This window comes from Ascaphus truei, chromosome 2 (genome assembly GCF_040206685.1).
Source record: "Ascaphus truei isolate aAscTru1 chromosome 2, aAscTru1.hap1, whole genome shotgun sequence".
In the NCBI taxonomy this organism is placed as follows: Eukaryota; Metazoa; Chordata; class Amphibia; order Anura; family Ascaphidae; genus Ascaphus; species Ascaphus truei.
The window spans coordinates 213,166,020-213,179,987 of NC_134484.1; positions in this window are offsets into that span (position 1 = coordinate 213,166,020).

A 13,968-nucleotide genomic window follows, 5' to 3' on the forward strand; every position below is an offset into this window, starting at 1 on the left:
AAGGGTTCCATAAATGTGGGAATTGTTCTTATTGCAAATATGCCACTCCATTGTCAGAAATTATTAATAAACATACAGGTCAGAAATACAGAATTAATCATTTCATGACATGTAATACAAATTATGTAGTATACAAAATAAATTGTGCTTGTGGTAACAAATACATTGGAAGGACAATTCGTCCGTTAAAAATCAGAATCTCAGAACACCTACGTTCTATTAAAAAGAATGATCTAAATCTACCAGTAGCCAAACATTTTCATGACTGTCCACATGGTTCTTAGAAACATTCACATTCAATGCTTTGGAACATATCCCCAAACACATTAGGGGAGGTAACAAAGAATTGATTTTGAATCAAAGAGAAATGTTTTGGATTTATACCATCGGGTCATTATCACCCGGGGGTATAAATACCGATTGGGAATTGAAACATTTTTTACGATAAAAGTCACAACTGTTATAATAATTATATATCATTTGGTTTAATCAACTGGTTTAGATTTAAATGGTTATCCTCTCTCTAACAATGATAAATAACGATATCCAGTAATCTCTTTGTATTACCTTGAATCTGAATAGTATAATGTATTCTTTTGATCTTGCTCTAATATACAAATTGTTATCATTGTTAACTAACAATGTATGTTGATGTCCTCTGATATGTTATCATACATGTTAAATTGTTTTTAATATATCTTGCCTTATATAGGTCAAATGACCATCCAGCAAGATATTTGTGCCATACTCCCCCTCATTGATTATCAATTTTCTCCCTTCCCTAGATAATCTTAGGGTTTGTGTACAAGGTTGCCATGACTACCTAGACAGCATGTAAATAAAGGCTGTCGCGCACATAATAGCGATACGTCACTTCCGGTCTGTTACACGGCCACATCATATCCGGTTTGATTCTGGCCCCTATTGCAGCTTGCCTTGGCAGTCACCCCACGAGGTTGGATGACATGTGCATCAAGACGGGGACAGCATGTAAACAGTATTGACCCGCGCATCGCGACATGTCATTTCCGGTTCATTGAGACAGCCGCGTCACTTCCGGTTTTTGATTTTTCACGGCGGTTTTCAAATCTAGCAAATTGGGACCACTATAAGAGGGCGAGTATGGCACACCTACCTGTACTCTCCGACGAAGCGCCACACAGGCGTGAAACGCGTTAGAGACAGAGGCTTTTTTCCTGCACCCATTCCTGTCTGCACCATGTCTTTTCAATAAAGGATTTCTTTTATTATACTGCTGCTGTCCCGTGGATCCAGTTTCTTTGCTGTGCGCTGCACTTCTACATCTGTGGCTACCTGAACTTCTCTCAACCGGCAGAAGCACGCATTCCAGAAGGCACAATGGGCAAGGTCACGTGAGTTTGTACCTTATACAGTACTCAGAGGTATTTTATTGGTGTGTGTGTGTGTGTGTGTGTGTGTGTGTGTGTGTGTGTGTGTGTGTGTGTGTGTGTGTGTGTGTGTGTGTGTGTGTGTGTGTGTGTGTGTGTGTGTGTGTGTGTGTGTGTGTGTGTGTGTGTGTGTGTGTGCGTCAGTCAGTGTATGTATCTTTGCCAGTCAGTTTGGGTCAGTGTGTGTTTGTGTGTGTGTGTGTGTGTGTGTATCAGTCAGTGTGTGTGTGTATGTGTGTCCGTCAGAGTGTGTGTGTGTGTGTGTGTGTGTGTGTGTGTGTCAGTCAGTGTGTGTGTGTGTGTGTGTGTGTGTGTGTGTGTGTGTGTGTGTGTGTGTGTGTGTGTGTGTGTGTGTGTGTGTGTGTGTGTGTGTGTGTGTGTGTGCGTCAGTCAGTGTATGTATCTGTGCCAGTCAGCGTGGGTCAGTGTGTGTATGTGTCTCAGTCAGTGTGTGTGTGTGTGTGTGTGTGTGTGTGTGTGTGTGTGTGTGTGTGTGTGTGTGTGTGTGTGTGTGTGTGTGTGTGTGTGTGTGTGTGTGTGTGTGTGTGTGTGTGTGTGTGTGTGTGTGTGTGTGTGTGTGTGTGTGTGTGTGTGTGTGTAAGTCAGTGTATGTATCTGTGCTGGTCAGTGTGTGTATGTGTCAGTCAGTGTGTGTATGTGTGTAAGACAGTGTGTGTCAGTGTGTGTATGTGTGTCAGTCAGTGTGGGTCAGTGTGTGTATGTGTGTCAGTCAGTGTGGGTCAAATTGTGTGTGTGTGTCCTGCTGCAGCCCCCTGGCGACAAGTTAACAACCCTCCCTCACCGGACTGGAGCAAGAGCTTTTCCTTCCTCCTCCTGCCCAGTCTGGCGGTGCTGCGTGATAGGGGGAGATACTCAGTGTCAGTCAGTGTGTGTGTGTGTGTGTGTGTGTGTGTGTGTGTGTGTGTGTGTGTGTGTGTGTGTGTGTGTGTGTGCGTCAGTCAGTGTATGTATCTGTGCCAGTCAGCGTGGGTCAGTGTGTGTATGTGTCTCAGTCAGTGTGTGTGTGTGTGTGTGTGTGTGTGTGTGTGTGTGTGTGTGTGTGTGTGTGTGTGTGTGTGTGTGTGTGTGTGTGTGTGTGTGTGTGTGTGTGTGTGTGAGCCAGTGTATGTATCTGTGCCGGTCAGTGTGTGTATGTGTCAGTCAGTGTGTGTATGTGTGTAAGACAGTGTGTGTCAGTGTGTGTATGTGTGTCAGTCAGTGTGGGTCAGTGTGTGTATGTGTGTCAGTCAGTGTGGGTCAAATTGTGTGTGTGTGTCCTGCTGCAGCCAGCCCCCTGGCGACAAGTTAACAACCCTCCCTCCCTCACCGGACTGGAGCAAGAGCTTTTCCTTCCTCCTCCTGCCCAGTCTGGCGGTGCTGCGTGATGGAGGTAGATACTCAGTGCCACTACCGGCCGGGTCACCACACTCCCCCCCCCCTCCGCAAATTCTGCGCACCACATGACTGGCGGGAGAGCTCCCATTGTCCGCGCATGCTAACCAGGAAGTGCCCGTGTCTGCCTGGTGCTGGAGGGCAAAGCGGAGGCCTCGGCTATCACAGCCGCCATGAGCTTGCCGGCGCTGCGGGAGTGGGAAGACCTGCAGGAGCACTACCAGGAGATCCAGGTCAGTGTGCTGCTGGGCCTGCACCCTGCGTGCCACCCCTTCCCAATTCCTCCCACGGTGTTTGGATGAGTCAGTGGCGCCATCACAACTGCGTATGCACGGCATGGCAGCGGGCGTGGGCAGCGGACGGGGAACGGCAGCCATTAGGTGCGGCGCCGGTGGCTATCGCCGCTACCGCATATGTCAGCAGCCATGTGGGGGGTGCGGCGGCCATTAGGAGTGGCGCCGGCGGTTATCGCCGCCGCTGCCACCGCGGCATGTGACAGGGGACTTGTGGGGGGAGTGGCGTCCATTACGTGACATCACATCCGTTTCACATTTCATCTCCCATCTCTCCAGTTTTGTCCCATCAGGACTAGGTGCCACTAAAGAAGTTTCACTTCAATAAAGAAAGTTTATTCCTTCAGGGAAGGTGATAATACAAATAATACACAGGATATATACACTTACTTAGGGATTGGGCAATGAAGTAATCAGTATCTGGATTAACAATTCATCAAGGCATCAGGTATCAAGTAGAAGTAATCATGTACAACATTGGGCATAGGGCTTACAGTCGTTTATATGGTCTTTAAACCCTATACCCTAACATTGGGTGTCAGGTATTGGTTAACAATTACAAGATAAAACAAAAAAATGTTAAAGCGCCGAATGGGTTGTGGGTTTGAATATGGGCACTGGAGCAAAAATAAATAAAAAGCCAAAAACAAAAAACAAAAAACAAAAAAGGTCATGTGACATGAACCAGTCCGGTGCAAATGAGTGTTTGCTAATAATGAAGGTAAATGCAGATGAAAGTAAAATAATCACAACCCGGTGATGGGTGCAGCTTCTGATAAAAGGGAACCCCCCGTCCCTAGTATGACCGTAACAACAAAAAGAAAAAAGTAAGAAGCGCAGACAGTGGGGGTTGTGATTAAACTAATATACTTTAATGAATGAACTTGTCCCAAGAAAACATCCTCTGGGACAACAATGTTGTCAATGCATGAATGGTATTTAAAACAAAATATATGTAGTGCTGATTGAAAAGATATGCGGTAACACCTGATCACTCTACAGGGAATTGAGAACGGGAGTTTCCTGATGTAAAAGTCTTAGTCCTGTAGGTAGTGCACTGCCCGGGCAGGTATTAGTGAAGAGGGGTACCCCAGGGTTGAGACAATATTGGAAAAGCTCACCCTTCGAATACTGCAGATCCTTGACGGTCCTGTTTTCCCTCTGATCACGAAGAAACTGCTCCGGTGCACACAGCTTGAATGTGCTGCACCTCGCGATACCACGCAGCCCTCCGGGTGTCCAGGTCTGATGTCACTTCCGGCTGTGACGCACAGACCCTTCCCGGTAGTCTCTGGGCTCCGTCTCTCAGCGCTCCTTCTCCTGATGGTTAAGAATGACCATACAGACAGCGCAGCGGGTGGTATTGACCGCTCCTCTCAAACGCACTGATAGCAAGCAAACACTCTATTTGCTCCTCCTCCTACGCGTTTCACCAAAAGGCTTCGTCAGGGATCAGGGTGAGCTTTTCCAATATTGTCTCAACCCTGGGGTACCCCTCTTCACTAATACCTGCCCGGGCAGTGCACTACCTACAGGACTAAGACTTTTACATCAGGAAACTCCCGTTCTCAATTCCCTGTAGAGTGATCAGGTGTTACCGCATATCTTTTCAATCAGCACTACATATATTTTGTTTTAAATACCATTCATGCATTGACAACATTGTTGTCCCAGAGGATGTTTTCTTGGGACAAGTTCATTCATTAAAGTATATTAGTTTAATCACAACCCCCACTGTCTGCGCTTCTTACTTTTTTCTTTTTGTTGTTATTGGTTAACAATTACCTGCACCCAATTGCCTTGTGCCAGCTAACGTGGAAAGCACTTTGGTACTTGCGCACAATTCCTCACTCTGGGTTCCATTTTCCTAACCCCACGCTAAAGAATTGGCATCTCTGAGTCTGCCAGAAGGGGATCTGGACAGGAAAAGTTTGACTTTAAGTGTAATTTACAACACCTATCATAAACACTCATGTCCTGCTCTTCTCCGCCCTACAATACTTAATTAGGGTTGGGGAGCCTTTGATCAGGGGTCTTGTAGACATACTGTCGCCCCCTGACCATTAACATACTGGAGGGGCTCGTAGTTTTCACGGGCTTTATGCTAGGCATAAAATACAGTATTGTATTGTATTGTATTGTATGTCTTTATGTATATTGCGCCATTAATGTACATGGCGCTTCACAGTAGTAATACACGTGGTAATCAAATAAATAACAGATAATATAAATAATAGATCATGGGAATGAGTGCTTCAGACATAAAAGTAACATTAAGGAAGAGGAGTCACTGCTCCGAGGAGTGGTGGGTAGGGAGAACGTACAGAAACAGTAGGAGGGAGTTCTGGTAAGTGTGTCTGCAGGGGGCTAAGCTTTATATCATGTGTCCAGTATTATCCACAGTGCTATTCAAATGCTTGTTTAAGCAAGTGTGTCTTAAGGTGGGTCTTAAAGGTGGATAGAGTGGGTGCTAGTCGGGTATTGCGGGGAAGGGCATTCCAGAGGTGTGGGGCAGTCAGTGAAAAAGGTTTAAGGTGGGAAAGGGCTTTAGATACAAAGGGGGTAGAAAGAAGACATCCTTGAGAACGCAAGAGTCGGGATGGTGTATAACAAGAAATTAGGGCTGAGATGTAAGGCGGGGCAGAAGAGTGTAAAGCTTTAAAAGTGAGGAGGAGAATCGAGTGTGAGATGCGGGATTTGATTGGAAGCCAGGAGAGGGATTTCAGGAGGTGAGATGCGGAGACAGATTTAGGAAAGAGCAGAACGATTCTGGCAGCAGCGTTTAGGATAGATTGTAGGGGAGACAGGTGAGAGGCAGGAAGGCTGGACAGCAGGAGGTTACAGTAATCAAGACGGGAGAGAATGAGGGCCGGAGTCAGAGTTTTAGCAGTCGAGCAACAGAGGAACGGGCGTATCTGAGTGATATTGCGGAGGAAAAAGCGACAGGTTTTAGAAACGTTTTGAATGTGAGAGGAGAATGTGAGAGAGGAGTCCAGTGGGACCCCTAAGTAGCGCACTTGGGCTACTGGGTGAATGATCGTACTTCCAATAGTAATGTGGAAGGAGGTAGTAGGGCCAGATTTGGTAGGAAGTATGAGGAGTTCTGTTTTTGCCATGTTGAGTTTAAGGCGACGGAGGGCCATCCAGGATGATATAGCAGAGAGACATTCAGAAACTTTTGCTTGTACAGCAGATGTAAGGTCGGGTGTTGAAAAGTGAATTTGTGTGTCGTCAGCGTAGAGGTGATATTTAAACCCAAGAGATGTTATTAGGTCACCTAGAGAGCGTGTGTACAGAGAAAAGCGAAGAGGTCCCAGGACAGAGCCCTGGGGTACCCCCACAGAGAGATCAAAAGAGGAGGAGGTGGTGTTAGCAGAAGAAACACTGAAAGTACGATGGGAGAGGTAAGAGGAGATCCAGGACAGAGCTTTGTTACGAAAACCAAGAGTATGGAGAATGTGAAGGAGAAGAGTGTGGTCCACGGTGTCAAATGCTGCAGGGAGGTCGAGTAATATGAGCAGAGTGTAATGACCTCTGTCTTTGGCAGCATGGAGGTCATCAGTTATTTAACGAGAGCTGTTTCCGTGGAGTGAGCAGTGTGGAAGCCAGATTGTAGAGGGTCTAGGAGAGAATAGGTGTTGAGAAAATATAGCAAGCGAAAGAATATAAGACGTTCAAGGAGTTTAGAGGCAAAAGTCAGGAGGGAGACAGGTTGATAGTTAGACGGAGAGGTAGGGTCAAGCTTGGTGTTTTTGAGTAATGGTATAACTGTTGCATGTTTGAAGGAGGAGGGAAAGGTACCAGAGTAGAGGGAGGAGTGAGTGAGCGAGTGAGTGAAAAAATTTGTGTGAGCGTAGGGATTATAGTAGGACCAAAAGGTTTTAGGAGATGAGAGGGAATGGGGTCAAGAGGGCAAGTGGTAGAGGAATAAGAGGATATCAACAGTGATACATCCTCCTCTGAGGACATGGATAAAGAGTCAAGGAAGGCAGGAGGAGAGTTAGGAAGAGTTGTAGGATTGGAGGAAGAAACAGACGGGATGTTCTGACGTATGGATTCCACCTTTTCCTTAAAATAGTCAGCAAAGTCCTGAGGTGAGATGGAGGAAGAAGAGGCAGGTGAGGGTGGTTTGATTAGCGCGTCAAAGACAGAGAAGTGTCTGCGTTGGTTAGACTTGTGCGTGTTGATTAGTGAAGAAAAGTAGGCTTCTTTAGCTTGCGAGAGGGCAGAGTTAAGTCAGGATAGCATAAATTTGTAGTGAAGGAAGTCTGCGAGAGTATGAAATTTCCTCCAGAGGCGTTCAGAGGAACGAGTGGAGGAACGTAGCATGCGCGTGTGGGAATTTAGCCAGGGTCTGGGGTTAAAAGGGCGAGGACGGCAAAAGAATACGGGATGTAGATCAAGAGAGGGTGATAAGGCAGAGTTGTAGTTCCAGACCAGGTTGTCAGGGTCCGTAGCAGAGCTGGGAGAGGAGATGGAGGAAAAGTCAAGAAGGTGAATAGAGCGCAGGTTTCTGCAGAACCAGGGGGTAGATGGAGTTGGAGAAGGGGAGAAGCGAGATAGAGAGAATGAGAGGAGGTGATGGTCAGATAGAGGAAAGGGGGAAATGGAGAAATCAGAGAGAGAGAAGTTTTAAGTGAAAACCAGGTCGCGGTAGTGGCCGTCCTTCTGGGTGCTGGCTGCAGTCCACTGTTGAAGGCCAAAAGAAGAGGTTAGAGAGAGAAAGCGGGTAGCCCAAGGGAGAGAAGGGTCATCAATGTGGTAATTGAAGTCCCCAAGGAGAAGAACAGGGGAGTCTGAGGAGAGAAAGAAAGAGAGCCAGGATTCAAAGTGAGAGAGAAAGGCAGAAGGGGAATGAGTAGAGGAAGGTGGGCGATAGATGACTGCCATGTAGACAGGGAGAGGAGAGAAGATCTGGACAGTGTGAGCCTCAAAGGAGGGAAAAGCAAGAGAGGGAGGAATAGGTACATTTCAACAAATACATATCTACTAAAATACTGCTGGGCTCGCATTCTCTGTGGGGGTCAGCCAGATACTTGCACCTGACCCCTTAGCAGCTTGCGAGCGGTGCCCCTGATGGGGTTCTTTGCCCGACAGCTCACGGTCTGGGCATTGGGCTTTGAGGTGGCTCTCCTTGTGACAAATGTAGCACAGTATCTCATCTTGAACCTCCGCTGTAGTTGCCGAGCAGGGACAGCAGCTGGAAACACTCTGCGGGTGTGGACCCTTCTCCCCATGCAGTCAAGAGAGTTATGAACTCAGGGAGGGTGAGTCCTGTCACGGTTGCCCAGCCACCAATCTCCTGGTGGCTACCCGTGCCCTCCCCATGTCCTGGCAGCCCCAGGGCTAAGTTAACCCCTTGCATTCCGGGCTCGTTGGTGGCTGCTGTAACTGCAGCTCGGGGCCAGATTCCTCCGGTTGAGCCAATCTGACTCCAGGATCCTTCCAATCCTCTTCCAGTGGTCCTTGCAGCCCAAGGGCTAAGTTAACCCTGTCTTCCAGGCTGGTTGGTGTTTACAGCAGCTGCAGCTGTGACTTCATGCCCCTTCAGCTCAGCTAGCCAGGCTTAGTGCTCCATTATTGCCACAGAGTCCTGCAGTAAACTGTAATTCAATTCAATCCCACTGCTGCCACCAGTTTATTACTGTATAAGCCTGTCACGGTAGCTTCAGGGTTATACTATACACCAAATAATCTGGGTTGATTTGAATGAGACTGTGATATAATAAAGAGATTTTATTCTTTAGAACAGCAGTGCACAAACTGGGGGGCGCAACCCCTTGTGGGGACACAATATTATTCAGGGGGGGGCACAGGCTGCATGCGGATAAACCTTGGGGCGGGCAGAGCTGTGCATGGGTGGCCAGAAGCTCTGTGCTGCTGCTTCTCTTCTCTGTCTGTGTCAGAGGGGACAGGGCCTTCCCTGCAGACAAGCCCTCATCTTCCTGTCTGTTACCTGCCCGTTTTCAGCCGCACATGAGGGGACCTGAGCAGGCTTAGTTACAACCCTAACCCCACCCACCAGGTGTGTATGTGTGTGTGTGTTTGTGGGGGTTGGGTTGAGTGTGTGTGTGTGTGGGGGGGGGGTGAGTTTGTGTGTGTGTGGGGGTGTTGAGTTTGTGTGTGTGGGGGGGAGTTGTGTATGTGGGAGGTTGTGTGTGTGTGGGGTTGAGTGTTTGTGTGTGTGTGGGGGAGGGGGGTTGAGTGTGTGTGTGTGTGGGGGGGGGGTTGAGTGTGTATGTGTGGGGGGGGGTTGAGTGTGTGTGTGTGGGGGGGGGGTTGAGTGTGTGTGTGTGGGGGGGTTGAGTGTGTGTGTGGGGGGTTGTGTGTGTGGGGGGGTTGAGTGTGCATGTGTGTGTGTGTGGGGGGGGTTGAGTTTGTGTGTGTGTGGGGGGGGTTATGTGTGTGTGTGGGGGGGGGGTTGAGTGTGTGTGTGTGGAGGGGGTTGAGTGTGTGTGTGGGGGGTTGAGTGTGTGTGTGTGGAGGGGGGGGGTGAGTGTGAGTGTGTGGGGGGGTTGAATGTGTGTTTGTGGGGGGGTTGAGTGTCTGTGTGGGGGGGGGGGGTTGAGTGTGTGTGTGTGGGGGGGGGTTGAGTGTGTATGTGTGGGGGGGGTTGAGTGTGTGTGTGGGGGGGGGGTTGAGTGTGTGTGTGTGGGGGGGTTGAGTGTGTGTTTGGGGGTTGTGTGTGTGTGGGGGGGATTGAGTGTGCATGTGTGTGTGTGAGGGGGGGTTGAGTTTGTGTGTGTGTGGGGGGGGTTATGTGTGTTTGTGGGGGGGGTTGAGTGTGTGTTTGTGGAGGGGGTTGAGTGTGTGTGTGGGGGGTTGAGTGTGTGTGTGTGGGGGGGGGGTGAGTGTGAATGTGTGGGGGGGTTGAATGTGTGTTTGTGGGGGGGTTGAGTGTCTGTGTGGGGGGGGCATTGAGCGTGTGTGTGTGGGGGGTGGGTGAGTGTGTGTGGGGGGGTGTTGTGTGTGTGTTTGGGGGGGGTGCTTGTGTGTTTGTGTTGGGGGGTTGTGTGTGTGTGTGGGGGGGTTGAGTGTGTGTGTGGGGGGGTTGTGTGTGTGCATGTGGAGGGGGGGTTGTGTGTGTGGGGGGGGTTGTCTGTGTTTGTGTGTGTGTGTGTGTGGGGTTGAGTGTGTGTGGGGTTGAGTTTGTGTGGGGGGGAGGGGTGGGGGGTTGTGTGTATGTTTGGGGGTTTGTGTGTTTGTGTGGGGGATTGTGTGTGTGTGTGTGTGTGTGTGTGTGTGTGTGTGTGTGTGTGTGTGTGTGTGTGTGTGTGTGTGTGTGTGTGTGTGTGTGTGTGTGTGTGTGTGTGTGTGTGTGTGTGTGTGTGTGTGTGTGTGTGTGTGGAGGGGGTTGTGTATGAGTGGGGGGGAGTTGTGTGTGTGGGGGGGTTGAGTGTGTGGGTGGGGGGGAGTTGTGTGTGTGTGGGCGGGTTGTGTGTCTGTGTGTGTGGTGATTGAGTATGTGGGCTGTGTGTGTGTTGTCTGTGATTGTGTAGGTGTTGTGATTGAATGCAGCGGTGCACAAACTAGGGGTGGGGGGGTGCCCCTGCGCAAGATAATTGAGGCGGGGCGCGTGCGTCAAAACCTGGGTGCGCAGGCGAAAAAGATTTGCACGGGCGGCTAAGAAGATGTGCGCGGGCGGGCAACCGAAGATGTGCGCGGGCGGCCGAACAGGATAGTGCATGTGGCGACCACGTGATTCGGAGGCACGTGGGAGGAGCATGCGCGTTGTTCTTGCTCTCCTCCACTGGAAACCTGCTTTGCTGCAATCCTATGCAGTGAAAGGGTAGGCTGCCGCTATAATCAATCATACTATGAATATACAGAAATAATCAATTTAAAAAAAAAGGGAAAACACTTTCCCGCACGTACTAGCAAAATTATGCAGGACACCCTACGCTCATGCTTGGAGAGTTGGTGATGTCACTGCTTTCAGCGACAGCGTTGACGCAGCCTAATTTTGCAAGAGTGAGCTGTTGAAGTATGCAAGTATTTTAACTGCGCTAATAGTGCCGGCGACACGACGTCGCCAGAAAACAAATGCATTGTTGTCGCCGCGTGCGCATATAGTAAGTGCGACGGGGTGACGCGATTTTTTGAAGCCGGCAATATTTGATTTTTCAGAGGCTGTCGCCTCATGTGACAGCCTATGAACTAATCAATGTCCTGGTCGCCCGGGCCGCAACAAAGTGAAATACAACTTTAGCTAGAGGCGACGGGTGACATCACGCGTCACCGTCGCGGGCACTATACGCGCGGCCTTAGACATATTTGTATTTACATTGTATACCGTTTAATAAAGGTTTTTTTTCATGTGATTTTGATTACATCAGACAGGGGGGGGGGGCGTGAAATTTCATGGATAAAAAGGGGGGCTCTGCATAAAAAGTTTTCTCACCCCTGCCTTAGAAGACAGGTACACACACAGTATTGAGCAAATAACAAACAGAATATATACAGTTACTTGGGAAGGGGACAGATGAAATAGCCCAGGACTCAGGCTAGCAGTTCATCAGGCATCAGCATACAAAATGAAGACAGCGAAGAAACTGGGCATAGAGCTTACAAACACTTACAGTATATGGGATTTGGGCTCTATTCCTTAATATTGGGACTCAGGTATTGGATAACAATTACCTGGACCCAATTACCTTTTGCATGCTCACGTGGGAAGCAAGATAGAACCTGCCCACAGGGGGTTGGCATTCTTCTAGTCAGAGGTCCATTTCCTTAGCCCCACTCTAAAAAGGTGGCGTCTCCAAGTCTACCACCTGGCCTCTGGTCTGGGGAAACTATGACTAGAGGTGTGAATTATGACACTTAATGTAAACAGTCATGTCCTGCTCTTTCTCCACCCTGTATACTTAATCTGGGGGAGTGAGCTTTTGTTCAGTGCTTGCTCCTCAGACAGACAGGCGCCCTCTGGCCATTAGCATACCTTATGGGCCAGTAACTTCCGCGGGCTTTACAGTAGGCACGGAATACAGTAAACCTACAACAATTTATACATATCAAAATACTCAGTTCGGTTGATCTGAGAGGGCTGAAAATTGCCATACCCTCATGCCGGAGGCATGACTACTTTGTGGCCAAAATTTCAGCCTTCCAGCTATCACGGAACAGGAGATAGCAATATTGGGTTTTAAACATCATGTTATACAAACCGCATTTCTCTGCCATTGGAGACAATGACGGCAACCTAACATTATACCGTTAAACATACTCCATTCGGTTAGTCTGAGAGGGCTGGAAACTGCCATGCAATCATGCCGGAGGCATGACTACCCAGTGGCCAAATTCCAGCCCTCCAGCTAAAACCGAACCGGAGATAGGGAAATCAGGTTTTAAGCATTTTTTAAACCTAGCATCTTTTTTCTCCATTGATGTCAATGATGACGACCCTCGTGGCGGGAGTGACCCTTTCTCGCAGGCATTGCCTGTCGGACCCGGTTGAGGTAGAGTGAGGGTGTCTCCAATTTCACGGGAGCTTGTGCAGGGTTATAATATACACCCAAATAACTCGGTTGAATTGAATGCGACCGTAATATAATAAAGAAAGTTTATTCCTTCAGGGAAGGTGAACACACAATATGGTACAAATAATACACAGGATATATACACTTACTTAGGAATTGGGCAATGAAGTAATCAGTATCTGGATTAGCAATTCATCAAGGCATCAGGTATCATGTAGAAGTAATCACGTACAACATTGGGCATAGGGCTTACACTCGTTTATATGGGATTTAAACCCTATACCCTAACATTGGGTGTCAGGTATTGGTTAACAATTACCTGCACCCAATTGCCTTGTGCCAGCTAACGTGGGAAGCACTTTGATACTTACCCCCAGGTAACTGGCACATGCGCACAATTCCTCACTCTGGGTTCCATTTTCCTAACCCCACGCTAAAGAATTGGCGTCTCTGAGTTTGCCAGAAGGGGATCTGGACAGGAAAAGTTTGACTTTAAATGTAATTTACAACACCTATCATAAACACTCATGTCCTGCTCTTCTCCACCCTAGAACACTTAATCAGGGTGGGGGAGCCTTTGATCAGGGGTCTTGTAGACATACTGTCGCCCCCTGACCATTAACATACTGGAGGGGCTCGTAGTTTTCGCGGGCTTTATGCTAGGCATAAAATACAGTATTGTATTGTATTGTATTGTATGTCTTTATTTATATAGCGCCATTAATGTACATAGCGCTTCACAGTAGTAATACACGTGGTAATCAAATAAACAACAGATAATATAAATAACAGATCATGGGAATGAGTGCTTCAGACATAAAAGTAACATTAAGGAAGAGGAGTCACTGCTCCGAGGAGTGGTGGGTAGGGAGAACGTACAGAAACTGTAGGAGGGAGTTCTGGTAAGTGCGTCTGCAGGGGGCTAAGCTTTATATCATGTGTCCAGTATTATCCACAGTGCAATTCATATGCTTGTTTAAGCAAGTGTGTCTTAAGGTGGGTCTTAAAGGTGGATTAACCTCCTGCGCCCAGTGCTGAAATGTGATCACTGCTGCTACAGGTATGGGCTTGTTGCCTTCTGGTAAAGCAATACTGGCTTCATGTAATTCCAAGTTCTCCTCCAGTTGTACCTTTGACCGACCAGCCTTCGGTAATCCATAACTTGCACACCAGGTAACGATCCGTGAGCGGTCCCAGGACCGGAACCGTCCAGATCGCTTATCCATGTTCGCCTGCAGGTAAAAGGTTAGATGACAAAGGGAATCTGTATTTTTTCGTGCTCTTGTGAAACGTGTGTACGCTACCTCTTGCTTTGGGAGCTACCAATATTCGAGTTTTCCGCTATGCTATAGGATCCCACAGGATGCTACACCATAGGCTCAATCGGATCCCACG